Source organism: Myotis daubentonii, chromosome 13 (assembly GCF_963259705.1).
Source record: "Myotis daubentonii chromosome 13, mMyoDau2.1, whole genome shotgun sequence".
Taxonomy (NCBI): Eukaryota; Metazoa; Chordata; class Mammalia; order Chiroptera; family Vespertilionidae; genus Myotis; species Myotis daubentonii.
In genome coordinates this window covers 2,365,750-2,381,443 of record NC_081852.1, presented here as the reverse complement: position 1 = coordinate 2,381,443, position 15,694 = coordinate 2,365,750, and positions in this window count along the sequence as shown.

Below are 15,694 nucleotides of genomic sequence, written 5' to 3'. Positions count from 1 at the left end.
ATTAAGGAGGATTGGCTTTGGCGTTTTATTTGTGTGAATCAGCTAAAATGGTGACAATTCCGGTAAGTACGTCTCAGCAAAATGTCTAATTTTGGTAAAACTGTTAAAATACACAATGATATTTCCGAGAAATGATTAAAAACGTGTAAGAAACACCTCAAGTACACGTAAATAGATTCTTACTACATTTACTGTCCTATTCAATCACGGAGGTTTCCAGGTGAAAGCTGTGAAATGAGGAAAGTACTGGTAGTATTTACAACTCCGGGTACTTCCGGTGCCGTTTTCACGGGACTGTGCTTTCAAATATTAAGAGTTCATGCTTAAAGAGCTCAGAATTTTGGTAAAAGTGTGAAATGACGAAAATACTGGTAATATTTAAAACTCCGGGTACTTCCGGTGGCGTTTTCACGCGACTGTGCTTTCAAATATTAAGAGTTCATGCTTACAGAGCTCAGAATTGGTGTCTAAAGCCTTGGAATGACGAGAATAGTGTTTCTGTTTACAATTAAGGAGGATTGGCTTTGGCGTTTTATTTGTGTGAATCAGTTAAAATGGTGACGATTCCGGTAAGTACGTCTCAGCAAAATGTCTAATTTTGGTAAAACTGTTAAAATACACAATGAGAGTTCCGAGAAATGATTAAAAACGTGTAAGAAACACCTCAAGTACACGTAAATAGATTCTTACTACATTTACTGTCCTATTCAATCACGGAGGTTTCCAGGTGAAAGCTGTGAAATGAGGAAAGTACTGGTAGTATTTACAACTCCGGGTACTTCCGGTGGCGTTTTCAGGGGACTGTGCTTTCAAATATTAATAGTTCATGCTTAAAGAGCTCAGAATTGGTTTCTAAAGCCTTGGAATGACGAGAATAGTGTTTATGTTTACAATTAAGGAGAATTGGCTTTGGCGTTTTTTTGTGTGATTCAGTGGAAATGGTGACGATTCCGGTAAATACTTCTAAGCAAACTGTCTAATTTTGGTAAAACTGTTAAAATACACAATGATAGTTCCCAGAAATGATTAAGAACGTGTAAGAAACACCTCAAGTACACGTAAATAGATTCTTACTACATTTACTGTCGTATTCAATCACGGAGGTTTCCAGGGGAAAGATGTGAAATGACGAAAATACTGGTAATATTTACAACTCCGGGTACGTCTGGTGGTGTTTTCACGGGATTGTGCTTTCAAATATTAAGAGTTCATGCTGACAGAGCTCAGAATTTTGGTAAAAGTGTGAAATGACGAAAATACTGGTCGTATTTACAACTCCGGGTACTTCCGGTGGCGTTTTCACGCGACTGTGCTTTCAAATATTAAGAGTTTATGCTTACACAGCTCAGAATTTTTGTAAAAGTGTGAAATGACGAAAATACTGGTAATATTTACAACTCCGGGTACTTCCGGTGGCGTTTTCACGGGACTGTGCTTTCAAATATTAAGAGTTCATGCTTACAGAGCTCAGAATTGGTTTCTAAAGCCTTGGAATGACGAGAATAGTGTTTATGTTTACAATTAAGGAGGATTTGCTTTGGCGTTTTATTTGTTTGAATCAGTTAAAATGGTGACGATTCCGGTAAATACTTCTAAGCAAACTGTCTAATTTTGGTAAAAGTGTTAAAATACACTATGTTACTGCACAGAAATGATTAAGAACGTGTAAGAAATACCTCAAGTACACGTAAATAGATTCTTACTACATTTACTGTCGTATTCAATCACGGAGGTTTCCAGGGGAAAGCTGTGACATGACGAAAATACTGGTCGTATTTACAACTCCGGGTACTTCCGGTGGCGTTTTCACGGGACTGTTCTTTCAAATATTAAGAGTTCATGCTTACAGAGCTCAGAATTGGTGTCTAAAGCCTTGGAATGACGACAATAGTGCTTCTGTTTAAATTAAGGAGGATTGGCTTTGGCGTTTTGTTTGTGTGAATCAGTTAAAATGGTGACGATTCCCGTAAATACGTCTAAGGAAACTGTCTAATTTTGGTAAAACTGTTAAAATACACAATGGTAGTTCCCAGAAATGATTAAAAACGTGTAAGAAACACCTCAAGTACACGTAAATAGATTCTTACTACATTTACTGTCGTATTCAATCACGGAGGTTTCCAGGGGAAAGCTGGGATATGACGAAAATAGTGGTAGTATTTACAACTCCGGGTACTTCCGGTGGCGTTTTCAGGGGACTGTGCTTTCAAATATTAAGAGTTCATGCTTACAGAGCTCAGAATTGGTTTCTAAAGCCTTGGAATGACGAGAATAGTGTTTCTGTTTACAATTAAGGAGGATTGGCTTTGGCGTTTTATTTGTGTGAATCAGTTAAAATGGTGACGATTCCGGTAAGTACGTCTCAGCAATATGTCTAATTTTGGTAAAACTGTTAAAATACACAATGATAGTTCCGAGAACTGATTAAAAACGTGTAAGAAACACCTCAAGTACACGTAAATAGATTCTTACTACAGTTACTGTCCTATTCAATCACGGAGGTTTCCAGGTGAAAGCTGTGAAATGAGGAAAGTACTGGTAATATTTACAACTCCGGGTACTTCCGGTGGCGTTTTCAGGGGACTGTGCTTTCAAATATTAATAGTTCATGCTTAAAGAGCTCAGAATTGGTTTCTAAAGCCTTGGAATGATGAGAATATTGTTTATGTTTACAATTAAGGAGAATTGGCTTTGGCGTTTTTTTGTGTGATTCAGTGGAAATGGTGACGATTCCGGTAAATACTTCTAAGCAAACTGTCTAATTTTGGTAAAACTGTTAAAATACACAATGATAGTTCCCAGAAATGATTAAGAACGTGTAAGAAACACCTCAAGTACACGTAAATAGATTCTTACTACATTTACTGTCGTATTCAATCACGGAGGTTTCCGGTGGAAAGCTGTGAAATGACGAAAATACTGGTAATATTTACAACTCCGGGTACGTCAGGTGGTGTTTTCACGGGATTGTGCTTTCAAATATTAAGAGTTCATGCTTACAGAGCTCAGAATTTTGGTAAAAGTGTGAAATGACGAAAATACTGGTAATATTTACAACTCCGGGTACTTCCGGTGGCGTTTTCAGGGGACTGTGCTTTCAAATATTAAGAGTTCATGCTTACAGAGCTCAGAATTGGTTTCTAAAGCCTTGGAATGACGAGAATAGTGTTTATGTTTACAATTAAGCTGGATTTGCTTTGGCATTTTATTTGTGTGAATCAGTTAAAATGGTGACGATTCCGGTAAATACTTCTAAGCAAACTGTCTAATTTTGGAAAAACTGTTAAAATACACTATGATAGTGCACAGAAATGATTAAGAACGTGTAAGAAATACCTCAAGTACACGTAAATAGATTCTTACTACATTTACTGTCGTATTCAATCAAGGAGGTTTCCAGGGGAAAGCTGTGACATGACGAAAATACTGGTCGTATTTACAACTCCGGGTACTTCCGGTGGCGTTTTCACGGGACTGTTCTTTCAAATATTAAGAGTTCATGCTTACAGAGCTCAGAATTGGTGTCTAAAGCCTTGGAATGACGACAATAGTGCTTCTGTTTAAATTAAGGAGGATTGGCTTTGGCGTTTTGTTTGTGTGAATCAGTTAAAATGGTGACGATTCCCGTAAATACGTCTAAGGAAACTGTCTAATTTTGGTAAAACTGTTAAAATACACAATGATAGTTCCAAGAAACGATTAAAAACGTGTAAGAAACACCTCAAGTACACGTAAATAGATTCTTACTACATTTACTGTCGTATTCAATCACGGAGGTTTCCAGGGGAAAGCTGTGATATGACGAAAATACTGGTAGTATTTACAACTCCTGGTACTTCCGGTGGCGTTTTCAGGGGACTGTGCTTTCAAATATTAAGAGTTCATGCTTACAGAGCTCAGAATTGGTGTATAAAGCCTTGGAATGACGAGAATAGTGTTTCTGTTTACAATTAAGGAGGATTGGCTTTGGCGTTTTATTTGTGTGAATCAGCTAAAATGGTGACAATTCCGGTAAGTACGTCTCAGCAAAATGTCTAATTTTGGTAAAACTGTTAAAATACACAATGATATTTCCGAGAAATGATTAAAAACGTGTAAGAAACACCTCAAGTACACGTAAATAGATTCTTACTACATTTACTGTCCTATTCAATCACGGAGGTTTCCAGGTGAAAGCTGTGAAATGAGGAAAGTACTGGTAGTATTTACAACTCCGGGTACTTCCGGTGCCGTTTTCACGGGACTGTGCTTTCAAATATTAAGAGTTCATGCTTAAAGAGCTCAGAATTTTGGTAAAAGTGTGAAATGACGAAAATACTGGTAATATTTAAAACTCCGGGTACTTCCGGTGGCGTTTTCACGCGACTGTGCTTTCAAATATTAAGAGTTCATGCTTACAGAGCTCAGAATTGGTGTCTAAAGCCTTGGAATGACGAGAATAGTGTTTCTGTTTACAATTAAGGAGGATTGGCTTTGGCGTTTTATTTGTGTGAATCAGTTAAAATGGTGACGATTCCGGTAAGTACGTCTCAGCAAAATGTCTAATTTTGGTAAAACTGTTAAAATACACAATGAGAGTTCCGAGAAATGATTAAAAACGTGTAAGAAACACCTCAAGTACACGTAAATAGATTCTTACTACATTTACTGTCCTATTCAATCACGGAGGTTTCCAGGTGAAAGCTGTGAAATGAGGAAAGTACTGGTAGTATTTACAACTCCGGGTACTTCCGGTGGCGTTTTCAGGGGACTGTGCTTTCAAATATTAATAGTTCATGCTTAAAGAGCTCAGAATTGGTTTCTAAAGCCTTGGAATGACGAGAATAGTGTTTATGTTTACAATTAAGGAGAATTGGCTTTGGCGTTTTTTTGTGTGATTCAGTGGAAATGGTGACGATTCCGGTAAATACTTCTAAGCAAACTGTCTAATTTTGGTAAAACTGTTAAAATACACAATGATAGTTCCCAGAAATGATTAAGAACGTGTAAGAAACACCTCAAGTACACGTAAATAGATTCTTACTACATTTACTGTCGTATTCAATCACGGAGGTTTCCAGGGGAAAGATGTGAAATGACGAAAATACTGGTAATATTTACAACTCCGGGTACGTCTGGTGGTGTTTTCACGGGATTGTGCTTTCAAATATTAAGAGTTCATGCTTACAGAGCTCAGAATTTTGGTAAAAGTGTGAAATGACGAAAATACTGGTAATATTTACAACTCCGGGTACTTCCGGTGGCGTTTTCAGGGGACTGTGCTTTCAAATATTAAGAGTTCATGCTTACAGAGCTCAGAATTGGTGTCTAAAGCCTTGGAATGATGAGAATAGTGTTTATGTTTACAATTAAGGAGAATTGGCTTTGGCGTTTTTTTGTGTGATTCAGTTAAAATGGTGACGATTCCGGTAAATACTTCTAAGCAAACTGTCTAATTTTGGTAAAACTGTTAAAATACACTATGATAGTGCCCAGAAATGATTAAGAACGTGTAAGAAATACCTCAACTACACGTAAATAGATTCTTACTACATTTACTGTCGTATTCAATCAAGGAGGTTTCCAGGGGAAAGCTGTGAAATGACGAAAATACTGGTCGTATTTACAACTCCGGGTACTTCCGGTGGCGTTTTCACCCGACTGTGCTTTCAAATATTAAGAGTTTATGCTTACACAGCTCAGAATTTTTGTAAAAGTGTGAAATGACGAAAATACTGGTAATATTTACAACTCCGGGTACTTCCGGTGGCGTTTTCACGGGACTGTGCTTTCAAATATTAAGAGTTCATGCTTACAGAGCTCAGAATTGGTTTCTAAAGCCTTGGAATGACGAGAATAGTGTTTATGTTTACAATTAAGGAGGATTTGCTTTGGCGTTTTATTTGTGTGAATCAGTTAAAATGGTGACGATTCCGGTAAATACTTCTAAGCAAACTGTCTAATTTTGGTAAAAGTGTTAAAATACACTATGATAGTGCACAGAAATGATTAAGAACGTGTAAGAAATACCTCAAGTACACGTAAATAGATTCTTACTACATTTACTGTCGTATTCAGTCACGGAGGTTTCCAGGGGAAAGCTGTGACATGACGAAAATACTGGTCGTATTTACAACTCCGGGTACTTCCGGTGGCGTTTTCACGGGACTGTTCTTTCAAATATTAAGAGTTCATGCTTACAGAGCTCAGAATTGGTGTCTAAAGCCTTGGAATGACGACAATAGTGCTTCTGTTTAAATTAAGGAGGATTGGCTTTGGCGTTTTGTTTGTGTGTATCAGTTAAAATGGTGACGATTCCCGTAAATACGTCTAAGGAAACTGTCTAATTTTGGTAAAACTGTTAAAATACACAATGATAGTTCCCAGAAACGATTAAAAACGTGTAAGAAACACCTCAAGTACACGTAAATAGATTCTTACTACATTTACTGTCGTATTCAATCACGGAGGTTTCCAGGGGAAAGCTGTGATATGACGAAAATACTGGTAGTATTTACAACTCCGGGTACTTCCGGTGGCGTTTTCAGGGGACTGTGCTTTCAAATATTAAGAGTTCATGCTTACAGAGCTCAGAATTGGTGTATAAAGCCTTGGAATGACGAGAATAGTGTTTCTGTTTACAATTAAGGAGGATTGGCTTTGGCGTTTTATTTGTGTGAATCAGTGGAAATGGTGACGATTCCGGTAAATACTTCTAAGCAAACTGTCTAATTTTGGTAAAACTGTTAAAATACACAATGATAGTTCCCAGAAATGATTAAGAACGTGTAAGAAACACCTCAAGTACACGTAAATAGATTCTTACTACATTTACTGTCGTATTCAATCACGGAGGTTTCCGGTGGAAAGCTGTGAAATGACGAAAATACTGGTAATATTTACAACTCCGGGTACGTCAGGTGGTGTTTTCACGGGATTGTGCTTTCAAATATTAAGAGTTCATGCTTACAGAGCTCAGAATTTTGGTAAAAGTGTGAAATGACGAAAATACTGGTAATATTTACAACTCCGGGTACTTCCGGTGGCGTTTTCACGGGACTGTGCTTTCAAATATTAAGAGTTCATGCTTACAGAGCTCAGAATTGGTTTCTAAAGCCTTGGAATGACGAGAATAGTGTTTATGTTTACAATTAAGGAGGATTTGCTTTGGCGTTTTATTTGTGTGAATCAGTTAAAATGGTGACGATTCCGGTAAATACTTCTAAGCAAACTGTCTAATTTTGGTAAAACTGTTAAAATACACTATGATAGTGCACAGAAATGATTAAGAACGTGTAAGAAATACCTCAAGTACACGTAAATAGATTCTTACTACATTTACTGTCGTATTCAATCAAGGAGGTTTCCAGGGGAAAGCTGTGACATGACGAAAATACTGGTCGTATTTACAACTCCGGGTACTTCCGGTGGCGTTTTCACGGGACTGTTCTTTCAAATATTAAGAGTTCATGCTTACAGAGCTCAGAATTGGTGTCTAAAGCCTTGGAATGACGACAATAGTGCTTCTGTTTAAATTAAGGAGGATTGGCTTTGGCGTTTTGTTTGTGTGAATCAGTTAAAATGGTGACGATTCCCGTAAATACGTCTAAGGAAACTGTCTAATTTTGGTAAAACTGTTAAAATACACAATGATAGTTCCCAGAAATGATTAAGAACGTGTAAGAAACACCTCAAGTACACGTAAATAGATTCTTACTACATTTACTGTCGTATTCAATCACGGAGGTTTCCAGGGGAAAGATGTGAAATGACGAAAATACTGGTAATATTTACAACTCCGGGTACGTCTGGTGGTGTTTTCACGGGATTGTGCTTTCAAATATTAAGAGTTCATGCTTACAGAGCTCAGAATTTTGGTAAAAGTGTGAAATGACGAAAATACTGGTAATATTTACAACTCCGGGTACTTCCGGTGGCGTTTTCAGGGGACTGTGCTTTCAAATATTAAGAGTTCATGCTTACAGAGCTCAGAATTGGTGTCTAAAGCCTTGGAATGATGAGAATAGTGTTTATGTTTACAATTAAGGAGAATTGGCTTTGGCGTTTTTTTGTGTGATTCAGTTAAAATGGTGACGATTCCGGTAAATACTTCTAAGCAAACTGTCTAATTTTGGTAAAACTGTTAAAATACACTATGATAGTGCCCAGAAATGATTAAGAACGTGTAAGAAATACCTCAACTACACGTAAATAGATTCTTACTACATTTACTGTCGTATTCAATCACGGAGGTTTCCAGGGGAAAGCTGTGAAATGACGAAAATACTGGTCGTATTTACAACTCCGGGTACTTCCGGTGGCGTTTTCACGCGACTGTGCTTTCAAATATTAAGAGTTTATGCTTACACAGCTCAGAATTTTTGTAAAAGTGTGAAATGACGAAAATACTGGTAATATTTACAACTCCGGGTACTTCCGGTGGCGTTTTCACGGGACTGTGCTTTCAAATATTAAGAGTTCATGCTTACAGAGCTCAGAATTGGTTTCTAAAGCCTTGGAATGACGAGAATAGTGTTTATGTTTACAATTAAGGAGGATTTGCTTTGGCGTTTTATTTGTGTGAATCAGTTAAAATGGTGACGATTCCGGTAAATACTTCTAAGCAAACTGTCTAATTTTGGTAAAAGTGTTAAAATACACTATGATAGTGCACAGAAATGATTAAGAACGTGTAAGAAATACCTCAACTACACGTAAATAGAATCTTACTACATTTACTGTCGTATTCAATCACGGAGGTTTCCAGGGAAAAGCTGTGACATGACGAAAATACTGGTCGTATTTACAACTCCGGGTACTTCCGGTGGCGTTTTCACGGGACTGTTCTTTCAAATATTAAGAGTTCATGCTTACAGAGCTCAGGATTGGTGTCTAAAGCCTTGGAATGACGACAATAGTGCTTCTGTTTAAATTAAGGAGGATTGGCTTTGGCGTTTTGTTTGTGTGAATCAGTTAAAATGGTGACGATTCCCGTAAATACGTCTAAGGAAACTGTCTAATTTTGGTAAAACTGTTAAAATACACAATGATAGTTCCCAGAAATGATTAAGAACGTGTAAGAAACACCTCAAGTACACGTAAATAGATTCTTACTACATTTACTGTCGTATTCAATCACGGAGGTTTCCAGGGGAAAGCTGTGATATGACGAAAATACTGGTAGTATTTACAACTCCGGGTACTTCCGGTGGCGTTTTCACGGGACCGTGCTTTCAAATATTAAGAGTTCATGCTTACAGAGCTCAGAATTTTGGTAAAAGTGTGAAATGACGAAAATACTGGTAATATTTAAAACTCCGGGTACTTCCGGTGGCGTTTTCACGCGACTGTGCTTTCAAATATTAAGAGTTCATGCTTACAGAGCTCAGAATTGGTTTCTAAAGCCTTGGAATGACGAGAATAGTGTTTCTGTTTACAATTAAGGAGGATTGGCTTTGGCGTTTTATTTGTGTGAATCAGTTAAAATGGTGACGATTCCGGTAAGTACGTCTCAGCAAAATGTCTAATTTTGGTAAAACTGTTAAAATACACAATGATAGTTCCGAGAACTGATTAAAAACGTGTAAGAAACACCTCAAGTACACGTAAATAGATTCTTACTACATTTACTGTCCTGTTCAATCACGGAGGTTTCCAGGTGAAAGCTGTGAAATGAGGAAAGTACTGGTAGTATTTACAACTCCGGGTACTTCCGGTGGCGTTTTCAGGGGACTGTGCTTTCAAATATTAATAGTTCATGCTTAAAGAGCTCAGAATTGGTTTCTAAAGCCTTGGAATGATGAGAATATTGTTTATGTTTACAATTAAGGTGAATTGGCTTTGGCGTTTTTCTGTGTGATTCAGTGGAAATGGTGACGATTCCGGTAAATACTTCTAAGCAAACTGTCTAATTTTGGTAAAACTGTTAAAATACACAATGATAGTTCCCAGAAATGATTAAGAACGTGTAAGAAACACCTCAAGTACACGTAAATAGATTCTTACTACATTTACTGTCGTATTCAATCACGGAGGTTTCCAGGGGAAAGCTGTGATATGACGAAAATACTGGTAGTATTTACAACTCCTGGTACTTCCGGTGGCGTTTTCATGGTTCTGTGCTTTCAAATATTAAGAGTTCATGCTTACAGAGCTCAGAATTGGTGTATAAAGCCTTGGAATGACGAGAATAGTGTTTCTGTTTACAATTAAGGAGGATTGGCTTTGGCGTTTTATTTGTGTGAATCAGCTAAAATGGTGACAATTCCGGTAAGTACGTCTCAGCAAAATGTCTAATTTTGGTAAAACTGTTAAAATACACAATGATATTTCCGAGAAATGATTAAAAACGTGTAAGAAACACCTCAAGTACACGTAAATAGATTCTTACTACATTTACTGTCCTATTCAATCACGGAGGTTTCCAGGTGAAAGCTGTGAAATGAGGAAAGTACTGGTAGTATTTACAACTCCGGGTACTTCCGGTGCCGTTTTCACGGGACTGTGCTTTCAAATATTAAGAGTTCATGCTTAAAGAGCTCAGAATTTTGGTAAAAGTGTGAAATGACGAAAATACTGGTAATATTTAAAACTCCGGGTACTTCCGGTGGCGTTTTCACGCGACTGTGCTTTCAAATATTAAGAGTTCATGCTTACAGAGCTCAGAATTGGTGTCTAAAGCCTTGGAATGACGAGAATAGTGTTTCTGTTTACAATTAAGGAGGATTGGCTTTGGCGTTTTATTTGTGTGAATCAGTTAAAATGGTGACGATTCCGGTAAGTACGTCTCAGCAAAATGTCTAATTTTGGTAAAACTGTTAAAATACACAATGAGAGTTCCGAGAAATGATTAAAAACGTGTAAGAAACACCTCAAGTACACGTAAATAGATTCTTACTACATTTACTGTCCTATTCAATCACGGAGGTTTCCAGGTGAAAGCTGTGAAATGAGGAAAGTACTGGTAGTATTTACAACTCCGGGTACTTCCGGTGGCGTTTTCAGGGGACTGTGCTTTCAAATATTAATAGTTCATGCTTAAAGAGCTCAGAATTGGTTTCTAAAGCCTTGGAATGACGAGAATAGTGTTTATGTTTACAATTAAGGAGAATTGGCTTTGGCGTTTTTTTGTGTGATTCAGTGGAAATGGTGACGATTCCGGTAAATACTTCTAAGCAAACTGTCTAATTTTGGTAAAACTGTTAAAATACACAATGATAGTTCCCAGAAATGATTAAGAACGTGTAAGAAACACCTCAAGTACACGTAAATAGATTCTTACTACATTTACTGTCGTATTCAATCACGGAGGTTTCCAGGGGAAAGATGTGAAATGACGAAAATACTGGTAATATTTACAACTCCGGGTACGTCTGGTGGTGTTTTCACGGGATTGTGCTTTCAAATATTAAGAGTTCATGCTTACAGAGCTCAGAATTTTGGTAAAAGTGTGAAATGACGAAAATACTGGTAATATTTACAACTCCGGGTACTTCCGGTGGCGTTTTCAGGGGACTGTGCTTTCAAATATTAAGAGTTCATGCTTACAGAGCTCAGAATTGGTGTCTAAAGCCTTGGAATGATGAGAATAGTGTTTATGTTTACAATTAAGGAGGATTTGCTTTGGCGTTTTATTTGTGTGAATCAGTTAAAATGGTGACGATTCCGGTAAATACTTCTAAGCAAACTGTCTAATTTTGGTAAAAGTGTTAAAATACACTATGATAGTGCACAGAAATGATTAAGAACGTGTAAGAAATACCTCAACTACACGTAAATAGAATCTTACTACATTTACTGTCGTATTCAATCACGGAGGTTTCCAGGGAAAAGCTGTGACATGACGAAAATACTGGTCGTATTTACAACTCCGGGTACTTCCGGTGGCGTTTTCACGGGACTGTTCTTTCAAATATTAAGAGTTCATGCTTACAGAGCTCAGGATTGGTGTCTAAAGCCTTGGAATGACGACAATAGTGCTTCTGTTTAAATTAAGGAGGATTGGCTTTGGCGTTTTGTTTGTGTGAATCAGTTAAAATGGTGACGATTCCCGTAAATACGTCTAAGGAAACTGTCTAATTTTGGTAAAACTGTTAAAATACACAATGATAGTTCCCAGAAATGATTAAGAACGTGTAAGAAACACCTCAAGTACACGTAAATAGATTCTTACTACATTTACTGTCGTATTCAATCACGGAGGTTTCCAGGGGAAAGCTGTGATATGACGAAAATACTGGTAGTATTTACAACTCCGGGTACTTCCGGTGGCGTTTTCACGGGACCGTGCTTTCAAATATTAAGAGTTCATGCTTACAGAGCTCAGAATTTTGGTAAAAGTGTGAAATGACGAAAATACTGGTAATATTTAAAACTCCGGGTACTTCCGGTGGCGTTTTCACGCGACTGTGCTTTCAAATATTAAGAGTTCATGCTTACAGAGCTCAGAATTGGTTTCTAAAGCCTTGGAATGACGAGAATAGTGTTTCTGTTTACAATTAAGGAGGATTGGCTTTGGCGTTTTATTTGTGTGAATCAGTTAAAATGGTGACGATTCCGGTAAGTACGTCTCAGCAAAATGTCTAATTTTGGTAAAACTGTTAAAATACACAATGATAGTTCCGAGAACTGATTAAAAACGTGTAAGAAACACCTCAAGTACACGTAAATAGATTCTTACTACATTTACTGTCCTGTTCAATCACGGAGGTTTCCAGGTGAAAGCTGTGAAATGAGGAAAGTACTGGTAGTATTTACAACTCCGGGTACTTCCGGTGGCGTTTTCAGGGGACTGTGCTTTCAAATATTAATAGTTCATGCTTAAAGAGCTCAGAATTGGTTTCTAAAGCCTTGGAATGATGAGAATATTGTTTATGTTTACAATTAAGGTGAATTGGCTTTGGCGTTTTTCTGTGTGATTCAGTGGAAATGGTGACGATTCCGGTAAATACTTCTAAGCAAACTGTCTAATTTTGGTAAAACTGTTAAAATACACAATGATAGTTCCCAGAAATGATTAAGAACGTGTAAGAAACACCTCAAGTACACGTAAATAGATTCTTACTACATTTACTGTCGTATTCAATCACGGAGGTTTCCAGGGGAAAGCTGTGATATGACGAAAATACTGGTAGTATTTACAACTCCTGGTACTTCCGGTGGCGTTTTCATGGTTCTGTGCTTTCAAATATTAAGAGTTCATGCTTACAGAGCTCAGAATTGGTGTATAAAGCCTTGGAATGACGAGAATAGTGTTTCTGTTTACAATTAAGGAGGATTGGCTTTGGCGTTTTATTTGTGTGAATCAGCTAAAATGGTGACAATTCCGGTAAGTACGTCTCAGCAAAATGTCTAATTTTGGTAAAACTGTTAAAATACACAATGATATTTCCGAGAAATGATTAAAAACGTGTAAGAAACACCTCAAGTACACGTAAATAGATTCTTACTACATTTACTGTCCTATTCAATCACGGAGGTTTCCAGGTGAAAGCTGTGAAATGAGGAAAGTACTGGTAGTATTTACAACTCCGGGTACTTCCGGTGCCGTTTTCACGGGACTGTGCTTTCAAATATTAAGAGTTCATGCTTAAAGAGCTCAGAATTTTGGTAAAAGTGTGAAATGACGAAAATACTGGTAATATTTAAAACTCCGGGTACTTCCGGTGGCGTTTTCACGCGACTGTGCTTTCAAATATTAAGAGTTCATGCTTACAGAGCTCAGAATTGGTGTCTAAAGCCTTGGAATGACGAGAATAGTGTTTCTGTTTACAATTAAGGAGGATTGGCTTTGGCGTTTTATTTGTGTGAATCAGTAAAAATGGTGACGATTCCGGTAAGTACGTCTCAGCAAAATGTCTAATTTTGGTAAAACTGTTAAAATACACAATGAGAGTTCCGAGAAATGATTAAAAACGTGTAAGAAACACCTCAAGTACACGTAAATAGATTCTTACTACATTTACTGTCCTATTCAATCACGGAGGTTTCCAGGTGAAAGCTGTGAAATGAGGAAAGTACTGGTAGTATTTACAACTCCGGGTACTTCCGGTGGCGTTTTCAGGGGACTGTGCTTTCAAATATTAATAGTTCATGCTTAAAGAGCTCAGAATTGGTTTCTAAAGCCTTGGAATGACGAGAATAGTGTTTATGTTTACAATTAAGGAGAATTGGCTTTGGCGTTTTTTTGTGTGATTCAGTGGAAATGGTGACGATTCCGGTAAATACTTCTAAGCAAACTGTCTAATTTTGGTAAAACTGTTAAAATACACAATGATAGTTCCCAGAAATGATTAAGAACGTGTAAGAAACACCTCAAGTACACGTAAATAGATTCTTACTACATTTACTGTCGTATTCAATCACGGAGGTTTCCAGGGGAAAGATGTGAAATGACGAAAATACTGGTAATATTTACAACTCCGGGTACGTCTGGTGGTGTTTTCACGGGATTGTGCTTTCAAATATTAAGAGTTCATGCTTACAGAGCTCAGAATTTTGGTAAAAGTGTGAAATGACGAAAATACTGGTAATATTTACAACTCCGGGTACTTCCGGTGGCGTTTTCAGGGGACTGTGCTTTCAAATATTAAGAGTTCATGCTTACAGAGCTCAGAATTGGTGTCTAAAGCCTTGGAATGATGAGAATAGTGTTTATGTTTACAATTAAGGAGAATTGGCTTTGGCGTTTTTTTGTGTGATTCAGTTAAAATGGTGACGATTCCGGTAAATACTTCTAAGCAAACTGTCTAATTTTGGTAAAACTGTTAAAATACACTATGATAGTGCCCAGAAATGATTAAGAACGTGTAAGAAATACCTCAACTACACGTAAATAGATTCTTACTACATTTACTGTCGTATTCAATCAAGGAGGTTTCCAGGGGAAAGCTGTGAAATGACGAAAATACTGGTCGTATTTACAACTCCGGGTACTTCCGGTGGCGTTTTCACGCGACTGTGCTTTCAAATATTAAGAGTTTATGCTTACACAGCTCAGAATTTTTGTAAAAGTGTGAAATGACGAAAATACTGGTAATATTTACAACTCCGGGTACTTCCGGTGGCGTTTTCACGGGACTGTGCTTTCAAATATTAAGAGTTCTTGCTTACAGAGCTCAGAATTGGTTTCTAAAGCCTTGGAATGACGAGAATAGTGTTTATGTTTACAATTAAGGAGGATTTGCTTTGGCGTTTTATTTGTGTGAATCAGTTAAAATGGTGACGATTCCGGTAAATACTTCTAAGCAAACTGTCTAATTTTGGTAAAAGTGTTAAAATACACTATGATAGTGCACAGAAATGATTAAGAACGTGTAAGAAATACCTCAAGTACACGTAAATAGATTCTTACTACATTTACTGTCGTATTCAATCACGGAGGTTTCCAGGGGAAAGCTGTGACATGACGAAAATACTGGTCGTATTTACAACTCCGGGTACTTCCGGTGGCGTTTTCACGGGACTGTTCTTTCAAATATTAAGAGTTCATGCTTACAGAGCTCAGAATTGGTGTCTAAAGCCTTGGAATGACGACAATAGTGCTTCTGTTTAAATTAAGGAGGATTGGCTTTGGCGTTTTGTTTGTGTGAATCAGTTAAAATGGTGACGATTCCGGTAAATACTTCAAAGCAAACTGTCTAATTTTGGTAAAACTGTTAAAATACACAATGATAGTTCCCAGAAATGATTAAGAACGTGTAAGAAACACCTCAAG